A 15638-nucleotide genomic window follows, 5' to 3' on the forward strand; every position below is an offset into this window, starting at 1 on the left:
GTATGTCTGTGTGTGTGTGTGTGTGTGTGTGTGTACTGGTGTGTGTGTGTGTGTGTGTGTGTGTGTGTGTGTGTGTGTGTGTGTCTGTGTGTGTGTCTGTGTGTGTGTCTGTGTGTGTGTGTCTGTGTGTGTGTGTGTGTCACTGTGTTTGTGCATGTAGGCATTTTCATGTGTGCACTTGTTTGCGGGTAGTGTGTGCATATATTACCTCGTGTACACAGAGTCACTGTGTGAGTCGTGGGCAGAGGTGTCAGAGCTCATAGCTCAGTGTTAACGTGTCCATAAAGAATTGTAGATGACTGAAATCTGTTTATTCTGAGCTGATGCTGAAACCATGTAAGTTCATCTGTCTCTCCAAGACAGATATGTGGTCTTTATTTTGCGTATGTCTTCTTATATTCACTACTCGGTCTTTTACTTTACACTTGCTGCAGTGTAAGCACATCAGTGAGCAGTCTGTGGAAAAAGCCTCTCACCAGGTCTCTCTCCTGTGATGGCAGCCAAAATGGAAATTAGCCGGTGTTCTTCCTACTGACTGGAAACAATGGAAGCTAGTTGTGCACAGTTATTGTTGCTGTTGTTTATCTGATCCCGGATCAGTTGAACACAGTGAGTCAGTGTAATGTTGGCAGCTACTTTAGATTTAGTCTAAGTTTTTAGATCCATCCATCAGTTTTCATCTGCTTATCTGGGGCCAGGTCGCTGGAGCAGTAGTCCAAGCAAAGCACCCCAGACGTCCCTCTCCCCAGTGATGCTTTCCAGCTCCTCCTGGAGGACCAGATGAGATCTATAATCCCTCCAGTGTGTTCTGGGTCTGCCCCGGGGCCTCCTACCAGCTGGACCAGGAGGATCCTGATCAGATGTTGAACCACCTCAACATGAAGGAGCAGCGGCTCTACTCTGAGCTCCCTCCAGATGTCTGACTCCTCCCCCTATCTCTAAGGCTGAGCCCAGACACCCTACAGAGGAAACTCATTTCAGACGCTTGTATCTGTGACCTCATTCTTTCGGTCACTACCCAGAGCTCATGACCATAGGTGAGAGTTGGGATGGAGATGGACCAGGAAATGTAAAGCTTCGCCTTCTGGCTCAGCTCCCACTGAATCACGACGGTCCGGCGCAGCACCTGCATCACTGCACACGCCTCACCAAAGTGCAGATGCATCTCACGCTCCATTCTACCCTCACTGTGAACAAAACACGGAAATACCTAAACTCCTTCTCTTGAGGCAGAAACTCTCTCCGCAGTTCTTAGATGAAAATGTTTATTAGTTTTTGTCAGTCATTTTCATCTTTCAGTTTTAGTCGAAGAAAAGTCCTGACATTTTCGTGAAGTTTTAGTCAAAATGATTTTTTTCTCTCTTTAAACTAATCCAGCGAGGCTAATTCATGTCTCAGAAAATAGAATCAAGGTGACAGGTTGTATAAAATAATGTGTGTGTGTGTGTGTGTGTGTGTGTGTCATGTCTCCTGCAGTGTGTGACAGGTTTAAACGCCTGAAAAAGGTTTCAAAAGTTTGAAAAGCTCAACGTCTCTCTGTTTATGCTCTCAACAACTTTGACACCACAAATAATTCATTTGTCCCCAGCTTCACTGTAAACTCTGACTTATCCATCTCACTGTTAAGAAGCAGAAACATAATGGTGGCTGATGCAAAAATGCAAAAACATGAACTAGCTAGAGCCAGTGTTTAGTTTGTCCATTCGGGGCTACTGTAGAAACATGGCGTTCAACATGGCGATCTCCGTAGACGAGGACCTGCTCCCTGTGTAGATATAAACAGCTCATTCTGAGGGAACAAAAACATTCTGATTGTCAGGTGATTAAACACTAAAGAAAATATAACATTAAATCCTACACTCTGGACCTTTAACTGGTGAAACACAACGTGACAAAAAGTAGTCACAAGAAAAGCAATGTGTCTGTCAGTACCAGCAGTGCCACCACGATCAGCCATCAGAAATACATCTACAAAACAAGAGCAGTCATTTCAGCCTCAGCTGACAGCAGGTCAGTCTGAGATACTGCAGGAAGTGAAGGGACAGGACGGAGCAGCCACAGTGAGCTGTTAGAGGAGGAGCTGCCGATCGACAGGCTGCAAACCTTCTTAGCCGTGTTACCAGCACAGTTTTCCTCATTAATGTTTTCAGGCTCCTTGTTAGCCTGAGTTTAAATCTGAAATACTGTAAAATAGACACTTTTGCTTTTGACACAGAATCCTCTGATTACGTCCGGGCTAATTATTGAACTGTGATCCTGCTGCTGCTGCACAGAGCACACATTTACAGACAGACGACGGACGCTACAATTATAAACTGTAAGTATTGGTTAAAAAACAACAGTGAGGGCAGTGTGCAAATAATACAACTGGTGTGTAACACCAGTAACACCGACCAACACGGCAAGCTTAGTGAATACACTCGAAATGGTGATCGATGTTTGTCTGTGTGTGTGTGTGTGTGTGTGTGTGTGTGTGTGTGCGTCGCCCACAGGTCATTTAGCCTGACAGTTGGTTACCACTGGAGGGTGGCAGGGTCCGCCACCTTTGCAGCTGAAGCAATTAGCTTCATAAAGGCCACACCAAGGCTAACAGAGACTGTGGAGGATAAGGCTGCTAATTATGTCATGGTGTGTGTGTGTGTGTGTGTGTGTGTGTGTGTGTGTGTGTGTGTGTGTGATGTAGTACTCTGTGTACTTTGTATTGCGTGTCTTGTCTTGCTGTCTCGTTTGTTCAGTGTTGCTCTTTTATTGTCTGCATGTTTTAATTGTGAGCTGCAGAAGAAACTGAGCTTCAAGCTAACTCTGGTAGAATCCATCAGATAGTAACATTTATGTTTAATGTTCTACACGGTCCTGTTACAAATAAAAAGAACAAATAGATAATATGGATCCAGGAGCAGTTGTTTTCCTTCAGCAGCATCAGTCACTTTTATTTAAAACCATCAGCTCAGATCAATAAGTTCATTTGGAGATGAGCTTTAAAGGTTTAAAACCTCACAGCCGACAAATGTGACCAACACTTTACAACCAAGTTTAACCCACCTGAATGAACATGTTTGTGAATCTCCTCTCGCACGGCGTGCCCTGCGGCATTTCTGCCCAAAATGTCAGATGGAAACTTGTAGTTCTAAGGTTATGATATTCAGTTTTTATTCTGTTTACTCGACGAGAGCACGCTGCTCCTTTTTTTCCTCCTTTATTTCCTGGAGATAAAAACATCAAGAAGCAAAGGGGTGATAAAAGCTGTAACTGCACCAGATAAAGATGAATCATCTCCATGTGTTGATGTAGAGATATTGATTTTAACCGTTCATGTGAATATCAGCAGTATATAGACATGCAGAGCTTTTGTCTTTTTCACAGCTTCCATTCTCTCCATACTCTATGTGCAAAACCAAATAATGACAATGAGACCCCAGATGGCTTCATATAGCAGCCTCATGCTTATTTCTGTGTTTGTACACTGACAGCAACAAAAACTGAGTCAGATACCTCGTATGTTAAACAATTATTGGCTTTAAAGCTGATTGTGAGTCGGACGTGCACAACCAACCAGTGAAGTGTCTGATCTCACAAATGTTAAACATGATTACAGCGAGTCGTTATGTCAATTAACGTTGGACAGCTTTCTGACAATGTTGGCGAGCTAAACATGACACTTTAATCTGTTTGTTAGGTTTCATTTGTTGGCTGACGTCACTTCCCTGAAATGAAATTTGTACCGTAAATGTCGTCAGATCGCAGTGTCCAATTCCTCCTTTTCACAGCTGTAATTTTTTGTGAAACGTTACAGACCAGGGTCCAGTAGTTTGCTCAAAAGACTTAAGGGTAAAGGAGGATGGTGCCCAGACCTGTATCAGGGCATCAGTGAGCTCCTGGACAGTCTGTGGTGGGACTTGGTGACGTTGGATGCAGCGATACATAACGTCCCATAGGTGCTCAACGAGAGGGCCAGTCATTGGCATCAATGCCTTCATCATCCAGGAACTGCCTACACACTGCAAACATGAGGCCGGGTCGTGCACCAGGAGGAACCCAGGGCCCACTGCACCAGGAGGAACCCAGGGCCCTTTGCACCAGGAGGAACCCAGGGCCCTCTGCACCAGCGTAAGGTCTGACAGTCGCTCTGAGGATTTCATCCTGGTACCTAATAGCAGTCAGGGTACTGTTGGCTATGACATGGAGGTCTGTGTGACCTTCCAAGGATCTGCCTCCCCAGACCATCAGCACCTCCAGCAGGCTACTGGTGTGCATGTTTCTGACACTGTGGTCAGAAACATGCACACCAGTAGCCTGCTGGAGGTCATGTTGTAGGGCTCTGGCAGTGCTCCTCCGGTTCCTCCTCACACAAAGGAGCAGATAGCGGTCCTGCTGCTGGGTTGATGCCCTTTTACGGCCCTGTCCAGCTCTGGACACCAGGTGTCCAGCTCTGGACACCTGGTGTCTCCTCCATGCTCTTGAGACTGTGCTGGGAGACACAGCAAACCTTCTATGACCGCACGTATGGATGTTCCATCCTGGAGGAGCTGGACGACCTGTGCATCCTGATCGGGCTGCAGGTACTGCACTTACCACAAAGTCCAGCTGATGTGACTGTGCTGTGCTGACAGTGGTTTGGACAGAGGGTCACATTATTTAGTGACCTCTTGGCCTGTTTCATGCAGCACAAAGACAAAACCTGTTTGACCATCAAGGAGTTCCTCTGGATGTGATGAACATGTGACAGCACAGGGTGCAGCAGTGGCACAAAGAGGTGAGAGCTGCATCTGTTGACAGCTGAAGATTTTTCTTTCACAGTTGAATTTGAGCTCTCTCTCTCTCTCTCTCTCTCTCTCTCTCTCTCTCTCTCTCTCTCTCTCTCTGTCTCTCTCTCTCTCTGTCTCTCTCTCTCTCACTCTCTCTCTCTGAGCCTCCTGAACCCAAAAATGCTGCAAAAAGCTTCTCTGAATAATTTCCACTGCTGCCTCAGTGATTCTTCACCCAGAGGAGGAAGGGCAGAAAAAGCATGCGCCCAATCATGGCTGAGGTTACCATATCATCAGACGACCTCTGTGTTGTTGAAATATGAAGGGAAGGTAATTTGCAGTGAAGTGTTTACTTCACAGATTACAGACATGGCAGATTCTCACCTGATTAACAACACAGACAACAACTCACAGGAGACGCACAATAACCTTGTCCTCTGATAACCAGACACCTTCTAATTATGTCCAACATCGTATTTAACTTTATTTAATCACAGCAGTCAAATTAATAAGAACGTCTCCACAATATCACCTCAGTATATTTACTAAATGTTTTAATGAAATCATCCACACGTCTCATTGATACTGTATGTGTCCTTTTCTGACCAGACTGATACTGTGTGCCTTTATCTCATGAAACTTCACTTTTAAGTGTAGTCAGCAGTGACACAACTGGGCAGAGGCACGGCCTGTGTATACTTCCTGTTTTGAGAGACAGTATTTCCTGTAGAGGAAGAACATATTGGTGTAAAGCAGCAGTTCCCAACTGTAACCTTAAGGGACCCTTTGTAATAATCGGTACATAACAGTAACTGTACTGATGATACAAATATTAAAGGCATCACTGCAGGAAGTTTGTGTAACACCAGTGATGTGGATGAATATTGAGTTGATTATTTCCTGTGAATATTTCATCAGGTGAGTTTTCTTGATGTTTTTAGGAACTTTTAAAGAAATCTTTCTGTCTGTAATATGCATTTTATTATGTTATCAATCATACATATTTAAAAGGCTTCTGTTTTTTGTCAGATTCAGTGTTTTCTGGTCCCTGACTCTCGGCCATGTTTGTTTTAACTGTGTATTTTCCTAATGCAGGATGAGTGAAGGCTCTGTGAATACAGCTGGTGCTCATGTCTTTCCCCGTGTCCTTATCTTAAGTTTATGTCTTAAATAATAATCTAAACTTTAAAATTAACAATTTAATATTGTTTTAGCTACATAAATAAATGAAATGCTGAGATAAAGGTCTGCTGTATATTTTTAGAAAGTTTTCTCACATCCCTTAAAATCAAGAAGGCCTCTCGACCAGTGGCGGCTGCTGATCTTTCAAACTGGGGAAGCTCACTTTAAGTTTACATCATAAAATGTGTCATATTGTGGCGAGGCAGTAACTTATTAAAGGAACATTTAACTGAAGCCGTTTTTCAACCACACACATGCCATAGAACCACAGCAACACACACCTCAAAGATTTTCAGATGGGTTTAAACACCCTAATCCTTGTTTACAGTGTGTGTTATGTATGTATTGTACAAATGGTGAAAATTAGCTTTATGGCTTATGGAAATAAAAAACTCCGGAACGCATGTCGCCTACACCATTATGAGCATTTCTACTTGTGTGGTGGTGTGTCTGTGTCACTCTGCAGTTACACCTCCAAAACACTAGTTGGCAAAGTGCTGTCAATCACAAAGAGGTTCAGCCTTTTAGACAATTCCTCCAATCATCATGCAGACACCGAGCGTCCTCTCCCGCCTACCGCTCCATCAGGTCCCAGGGAAGCTGAGCCTTTATCCAATGAGCGTCTCGCTTTGCTGCATGAAACAACCTGCTCAGCGCTGTCTCATAGGAATGCTTGGAGGCTCCGCGTCCACTGTGCTGACACGAGAGTGTATGACAGGGAGGTCGCGTTTGAAAACTGGTGATAAACAGCTGACGTTTGAACATCATAGTCGTGATGTTAAACACATCCCAGCGCACGTTTAATGCAATGCAAATTCTTATTTTAATGTAAATTCAATAGTGCATATTTGACCATTTCTTCTATGAATTTTTAGGGGAAGTTCAGCCTCCCTTGTTGTCTCAGAGCAATTGTCCCCCTGTGAAGGTTTGGCGACCTGCAGGTTGGGAACATGTAAAGTATCGGCACTATCTGCATCAGCAGCTCTTTAAATAAAATATCACTCAAGCTTGAGAGTTGGGACAAAACCTAATTTTAATTCACTCATCAGTTAAGCTGGAAATATATATTTGAAAAGATCAAAGTCTTGACTCTTAAACCTCGTAACAGACCAACCTCCCAGTGATTTAATTGTCTAATGTTGCTCATCACTGTGTGGCTCAGCCCGTCTGTCCTTCACTGCCAGAGAGCAACATCTGCAAAGTGAAGAATCCAACAACTCAGTTTCAATTACTGATGCTGTGGATGGTGAATATAAGGTCCCTCAAATAATGATGCCTGGGTGGACTGAGGGAGGTCAGAGTAAACAATATGCGTAAGTCCAAGAGACACACAGAGAGACAGAGGTGAGGCAACAATCCATCCTGAACCAGAGGTCTTTGGACCTGATCCGGAAAGGACCTGTCAAAAACACAGCGTGCATAAATTCAGTCTTAAAAAAACAAATCTTAGCACAGTCAGTCCTGATCGGCACAGGCCGCAGCAGCACGATGATCCATCAGTTCACAAGCAGCCGCGGTCAGAAAGAGCAGCGATGTAATAATACAATAATGCTGTTTGGGGCCCTGGAGACCCCGGGGCCCCTTTAACAACATCAAACATGAAAAGTTTCAGAGGTCGACTCCAGCAAATGTCACCTTACTTCTATCTGGGGCTGTAAAACATGATTAAACATTGTGTTATGTGCGCTCGTACAGACCTCTGCTCAGACCCTCTTTAATTAAACTGATCGATGTAAAGTGTGTGTACGTGTGTGTGTGTGTGTGTGTGTGTGTGTGTGTGTGTGTGTGTTGTGTGTGTGAGCAACAGTGACACAAAACATGTTTGTATCACATGAATTCCTCCTGAACAGCTCTTGATTTACGTTTCAGTTCAGAGCGAAGTTTAGCTTTTTGATCACTCCACAGCAAACTAAGCAGAGAAGTTATTAATGAGTCATCGGCCGGTTGGCCTTGAGCAGACAGGCATGACTAATCAAACTGGCTGTGTGTGGAGGTCAGACAGAGGAGAATTCACCCTGGGCTGCATCCCAACACTAAAGACTTTGTGTGAGTCCACAGTTTATCTGCAATAAAAGAAAGTCCTTTTATTTGGCTGATTCACAATGAGCTTCTCTAAACGAGCTGGAAGCTGAAGAAAAGCCTGAAAACATGTGCTGAACACAAAGCCAAGATTCAGTCACAGGTTGGTTCAAATGAATACTTTCAGTCTTTAGCCCCCGGGTCTGCTGCACATTACACACTTTTACTGTTAGTGAAGAGTATGACGTTTGATGGTGGACGGGGCTTAGCTGGAGCCAAAACAGTTCTCCACAGAAATTAGCTAGCGCTAGCTAACAAGTTGTGTTGTCTTGTTTTAGACGATGGAGGACCATTGAACATTCATGTAGAAATATAACACTCCGTTTCTTCCACCAACAGGGCTCTCATTTTAGTGTAGAGCGTCAGACTGAATTTACCAACGCACCATGTCAGGTCACTCACTCTCCGGGACCGCCAGTGTTACTTGAATAAGTAAACACTGACCAACGGGACCAGACTGGCCGACCCGTATGCTCTCACTCAGTGGATGGATGATGTCACAGGAAGCCAATCTTACAAAGGAGGACCACACTTGTTTGTTTTGCTATGGAAGCTAACGTTAGCTAATGTGCTAAAAAGTTAGCGTTCCAGAGAAATCCAATATTCCTCTTAATCCCTCCCCAGTTTCTGATGAGGTGGACATGATAACCCTTAATACACATAACCTTATTCATCCCTACAACAGGAAATACTTTTTCCCTAACCTGATATGAAGTGTGCGCTGCACATGTGAGCATTTTTGATGATGGCCTCCGTCCAGTCCTTTGGTCTTATCACATTTAACCATAGTTGTCTTTCTTTTTGTTGACGGGCAGTGGCGGCTGGTTTTGAGCCATGACTCCTTCTATTCTGGCTCCCAATAACACAACAAGACAAACACATTTTAACACTCCTATGGAGCCTACAGCCCTGTGGGGGAGAGGCAGGTTTATATTCCAGATAAAAACAGCAGAGTAAGACAACGGACAGGCAGAGTGGGAGGAGTCGTCACACCAGTTCAGACCAAAGATTCATGACAAGACGAAACCGTTTCAGACCGTTGCAGAGAAAAGTGTCAGCGGTGTGAACTGGCCAGTCTGAGCTGGACTCAAGCCGGCTGATGGTGTCACCTGACACTCAGCTGGTCAAATGGCCGGCAGCTGGTTTTAAAGCACGTCACCTGTTTCAACAGCTGATCAGCTTGTAGTGAAGTTCGCTGGTTAAGTCAAAATGACCACAGACGGCGTGTTGGCTTGCTGCAGCAGGTGCTCCGTCCCCACAGAGCCCTCTGTTTCCGTTCCTCCTCTGGCAGCTTCTGAGAACGTTGCAGAATGGAGCGCTGCAAGAAGCTGCCTGTTACAACTCATCTCACCGTGAGTCTTTGGTCTCAACTGGGCTGTAGTTAGTGTGGAAAGGCATACTCATGGTTTCTGCATCTGGTCCCTGAAGTCCTCTCACAGCAGCAGCAATGATACATGGGTTTCATCCACAGTCATTTGAGAGAGGGGATTTATGCATGGATGGCACATCAGCATTAACTTCATTAATTATTTAAACCTCCAGACACACAGAGCGGATCGGTCAGGATCTAACTGTGAAAAATGTTCTGTGGTAAACATCAGACTGGAGACATTTCACAGTAAAGTCACGCTGCTGGTCTCACAATGAGTCCTGAGCTCCATCAAATGTGTACACACAGTTTTATCATGAGCAAAAGTCCAAACTCAGGTTCCTCTGGAGAGGCTAAGTGTTTTCTCTGACATGTCAGAGAGCATTTTCTGTCATATCTGTAGATATGTGCAGTTGTCCTCATGAGCATGGAGGCGTATCCATAACCATCTGTTTCTGATCTAATCATCTATTTTTTTAAATCTCCGGAGCAAAGTCCAGAGTCCCCAAAACCGCAAAGCTCAACAGGAACCAATCTGTTACCTGCAATTACTCTGAAATCAATTCAGGACCCGACTTGACCCGTAAATATATGAGACCTGATCTGACTCGTAATAAATACAGGCTGCGAGCTGCTGCTGAGGAGGGAAGACTGAAGCTCGGGCGCAGGATTCTGTCAGGGCACATCATGTCAGGAAGTAATAAAAAAATATGAAAATACATAAAATAGATAAAAGATACCTGCGATTACAGAGGCAGAGACACCCTCCATGTCTTTAGTGGATCATGTTCAGTTCTGTTTCCTTCTGCTCAGGACCGACGTGTGAGCAGACACACAGCTGGAACCCTTCATTAATGATTTAAAATGGCCGCTGGTCACCTAAACTGCAAAGATATTCTGATCATGCCCCTTTGCGTCTGAATCCTGTCTCAGGAAAATGAAGCCCTGAACGTTCTCATGCCGAGAATCACTGCTGCTGAGTTTAATGTCAGAAAACTTTTTAATATTCCAGTGGAGACTTCAGGTTTTTATATCAATCATTGTAACATCAATACAAGACTCAGTCCAAAGCTGTAGGGCTGGACCATGTATGAAACACCAAGGGGCTTTTAATTTGAAACAGGAAGTGGTGGCAATCACTCAGTCACGGACCTCAGTCCAACCACAGGATTCATGTAAACACATGTTAGGGCCCGTCCCAATACCAAAACTAGCCCTTCGGAGTGAGGGATTTCAGATGCTGACTTGCCAGCGAGGGGTAGACGTCGCCATGGCTACCACCAAGCAAGAGACGGGGAAAAAAGTTCATACATAGCTAATGTTACCGTCATCAGGTTGCTTGTTAGCTAGCTAGCTAGCTCGCACTATCTGGTGTCTGTCATCTGTCCTGTTCTGCAAAATTGTCGGACTTTTCACATTACGATAACACGCCAGCTAGTATAACTATGCTGCCTCGTAATGTTAGCTGGTTAGCTAGCTAGCAGAAGTCCCCTGTCATCTGCCGTTCATCAAACTAAGCATGATGAATACAGCAAACGCGATCAGTAGGATGAACTCAACTGGAGACTCCATTGTAGATGCCGGTTGGAAATGTAGATGGCTCACAGCTTCCTGTTTAAAATGGTTATGTGTGCGTGAATGTAACCGACGCGGTGACGTAGTGAGTGGTGTTCCAATTCCTAGGGAAAGATTTCAACCCCTACCCCTCGTTGCTTCATTTTGAGGGCCAAGGGGTAGTGGACAAGGGGGGGTATTGGGATTGGGCCTTAACATGCAGAAATATACAGTGAGACCGTCACACAGCAGAAGGACGCTGTTATGAACCCACTGATCATCCAACACAACCCTCCCCTCCTCAGCTCCAGTCAGGGACGTACGTCCCCATGTGACTGTTGGACGTTGCGCAGCCATTGGCTACTATTGAGGGCATGTTCAACTGATAACGAAATCAAACATTAAAGCATCCTATTAATCAGCCAAACTGATTAATTGGGAAGCGTCTAGATACAGGTTTGTTGTCACTAAGGTGGCGCCACCCGTTCCGATGACTTACTGTTACATCTATCACTTTCTCCTCATAATGATGGTCAGTGACTTCTGGCGTCAGACACTGATGAAAACAGCCACGTCAGTATGACATGCAGCCGGCCTGGCGGTGTCAAGGGGGAACCATGACAAGACAACAACGACAGTTAAGGCCATGGCAGTCTAAGTAGGGCGAGTAGGGTGGGTGGTGGACGAACCAACAACCATCGACTTTCCCTTAGGAGGCTAGTGTTCACTTCCTGTATGATTGTAAACAAAACTTGTTCTTGTGTTGCCTAAACCCAACCACGGCTGTTTGTTGTTGAAGGAAAAACCGTCAATTCACAGTGTTGTACTGACGTAGTACTTTTATTTTGAAAGAGACTGTGTACAAACTGTACATTTCCTGTGAAAACAGAAGTGTATTTTGAAAACAGACAATGCATGTAACAGGCTGAAGTTGACACGGCGTCCCAGAACGTCAACAACCAACACACCCAGGGTTCTGTTGATCATGTTCAACTATTCGACAAGCACTTGTGAAGAACCACACTGGACCCTCATGGCCGCTGTACTTGAGATGGAGGAAGGCTTGCCTAAGGCATCAAATGTTCTTGGACTGCCACTGCATGCTATGCTGGTTACAGAAAATGAGGAATACAGTAATCAGTGTTGTCAACTCTTTTCCAATGTAAGTAGCCAGCGTGAGCTCCAAAAGTGGCCAAGAGTCACCAGATTACACCATACAGTCATTTGCATATCAATGATATCATCGTGTATTGGGTTCAGCGAGGGGGAGTTCAGGAGAAGTCATATAAACAACATTCTCAAAGGTTCTGATGGGTTACACTGCATTAAAAAGCCAGATGTTAGCAGGTGTTAGCAGGTGTTAGCAGATGTTAGCAGGTGTTAGCAGGTGTTAGCAGGTGTTAGCAGATGTTAGCAGGTGTTAGCAGATGTAAGCAGGTGTTAGCAGCTGTTAGCAGATGTTAGCAGGTGTTAGCAGGTGTTAGCTGGTGTTAGCAGGTGTTAGCAGATATTAGCAGGTGTTAGCAGATGTAAGCAGATGTTAGCAGGTGTTAGCTGGTGTTAGCAGGTGTTAGCAGATGTTAGCAGGTGTTAGCAGGTGTAAGCAGATGTTAGCAGGTGTTAGCAGATGTAAGCAGGTGTTAGCAGATGTTAGCAGATGTTAGCAGGTGTTAGCTGGTGTTAGCAGCTGTTAGCAGATGTTAGCAGGTGTTAGTAGGTGTAAGCAGATGTTAGCAGGTGTTAGCAGATGTTAGCAGGTGTTAGCAGCTGTTAGCAGATGTTAGCAGGTGTTAGCTGGATTTCTGTGCAGTGGGAAAGGGGCTCAACAAAGTATTTTCTGAAGCCACAAGATGCCTGTGGTCGTGGAAGATGAGGCATAAACACACACTTTGTCCAGAGTGTGACAAAGAGAGACGTGTAAAGGGGAAATGTTGGCCATCAATTGACCTATCAGAGCACACACTCAATCAGATCTCAATTTACCCAAACACAGGGCGCCCAGAAGGGGCCATTTTCAGTTGTTGGAGCTAAGTGTCCCCTCTGACAGTTGTTGAGTGTATAAATGATTGAGTGAGAACAAAGCTCCGCAGACGCTTTTCCTGTGCTTGTGTTATTGTCAGCGTACGGTCGTCCTGTGAGAAGGCAACGCCGAGGAAAGCTCAAGACCCCGATTTCCTGAAAACAATAATTACCTGTGACCTGCAGTGTTTCTAACCGAGGGGGAGAGACGGTAACACAAGAGAAAGCTATTATGCTCCGTCTTCATGCACTGAATCTGCTTTGTCATTTTCCTGCTGTAACACAGAGACAATTGTTATTTCTGCTCCTGTAGCTTCAGATTAGCACGAGTCAGCAGTTTGCACTCCTCAGGATTTATAAAAAGGGTCAAACTGTCTCTGTCCTGGCCTCCACAACTGAGATGCATGTTCAATACAGTGAAAACATGCAACATGCAGCCTGACTGACAGAGTTTCACTACATGCTGATGTCCACAATAACACAACGTGTCAGATGACATTAGTTTGGACCTTTTGAAGTAAAAGGTCAAAAAGCCAACAAGCACTCAGGAGAAACTGTTGGCAATGAGAGATGAGAACAAGAGATAGAAACAGTGGTGAAAGAAGAAATCTGGTATTTTACTTAAGTAGTAATACTACAGTGTAGAGGAGGATAAAGTCTTATGGACAAATGACAGCTCAAAGATGTCATTTTCATCTGGTTTCTCCTGCAGAAGACAATATGTGACATTAACTGCCTCCTGGACACATATTCCTGCACCTCTGCTCCTAAACATACAGAATAATGTCGGCTTCACACTACACAACATTTTTGTCCGTTCTGACAGTCTCTACGTCACATTAGGTGATTGGGGAGTCATAAAATTGTGCCGTGATTTGGCCGACAGACATGACAGACTACACACTGGTCCACAACCAATCATCTCTGGTCACAAGTGGAGGTTAAACAACCTCCACGTGTGCATTGCAGACATCAATAACTGGATGGCATCAAACTTTCTACAGCTCAACTCAGATAAGACAGAAGTTATCATCATAGGTCCAGACTCATCACATGTTGCCTCCCATCTCGGTCCCCTTTCATCCCACATTACTAACTCTTGCAGAAACCTCAGTATTATTTTTGATAGCCACCTCAGTTTCAATCAGCATATAAATTCAGTTGTCCAATCATGTTTCTTCCAACTCCGAAAAATCTCGAAAATCAGATCATTTCTTTCAACAAAAAGAAAGAAATAGAAAAAGAAATAAGAAAAGAAATAGTCATACATGCATTTATTTCATCCCGCTTAGATAACTGCAATGCTCTTTTCTCATGCCTTACACATCATAACCTAAACAAATTACAGTTGATTCAGAATGCTGCAGCCAGACTCATTACCAGGTCCAACAGGAGAGAACACATCACACTGATTTTAAAATCCCTTCACTGGCTCCCAGTCCGTTTTAGAGTGGATTTTAAAATTTTAATAATTACTTTCAAGGCTCGTATGGGGCTAGCCCCTGAATATATAGCTGACTTCAAGGCTCGTATGGGGCTAGCCCCTGAATATATAGCTGACCTCCTGACCCCATACGAGCCCGAACGCAACCTGAGATCCTCTGGTAAGTCATTCCTGGTCACCCTTGGTCCAACTTGAAGACCAAGGGTGACCAGGCCTTTTCTGTTCGAGCCCCTCGTCTGTGGAATGACCTGCCGGAGGAGATCAGGGAAGCTAACACATTGTCTTCTTTTAAGTCCCTTTTAAAAACTCACTGCTTCAGACTTGCTTTTAACTAATTTGAATTATTTGTTTGCTTTTATTGTTTCTCATGTTTTATTTTATTATTTTTATTTATTTTATTTTATTTCACTAACTGCCTACTTATTGTCTTTTAATATGTAAAGCACTAGCTGTAACTTGTTTTTGAAAAGCGCTTTATAAATAAAGATATTATTACATGATGTCATCGGATTATTCTTGACCTATTTTTATTACTATGATTTCAGTCACTGTGGCTGTTCATGTTCCAGCTGAACTGTTGTTGTAGTAACGTAAGAAGTGTCATGAGATGGGAGGAGCAAACTATACGAGTCACTGAATCCTCCATGTTCCTGCAAACGTAGGACCCAATAAGTATAAAGAACTAAACATTGTCAACGATAATTTAGAACCAGTGTCCTCAAACGAGACAATTATAAAGTCCAGATGTCGTCAAACGAGTACTTCCTAATTTACAGGTATTAGCTTGTTACATTTGAGAAAATTGGTCAAATTTGTTGCCATATCAAACTATGAACATTATTAATCATAAATATAAAAGGTTTCAACCATAACATGTGATCAGGTTTTGGACTCTGTCCACTTTAGTGTCAGGATCAGCTGCAGACTGACTTGGCAGAGATGGCTGCCATCTTGTTTAACATGGATCAGTGTATTGTGCTTTTGCGACCACTAGATGGCACAAAAAGTGTCCACAAATGAGGACAACAGGTCGAAGTTATGTAGAATAAAGTATGAGGTCAAGTAAACCCAAACAGGATCTCAGGTGGGCATGGAAGTCAATACAATAATGTGCCTATAACATAATTCATAACTCACACCTCCTCTCCCCGTGGTCAGACTGACTGCTCTCTCCATCATGAGGACTACACCCCTCCCCCACGTGTCATCACCTCCACAATGTGCTTCACTGCTGACCATGTGAGAA

This window comes from Epinephelus moara, chromosome 24 (genome assembly GCF_006386435.1).
Source record: "Epinephelus moara isolate mb chromosome 24, YSFRI_EMoa_1.0, whole genome shotgun sequence".
NCBI lineage: Eukaryota > Metazoa > Chordata > Actinopteri > Perciformes > Serranidae > Epinephelus > Epinephelus moara.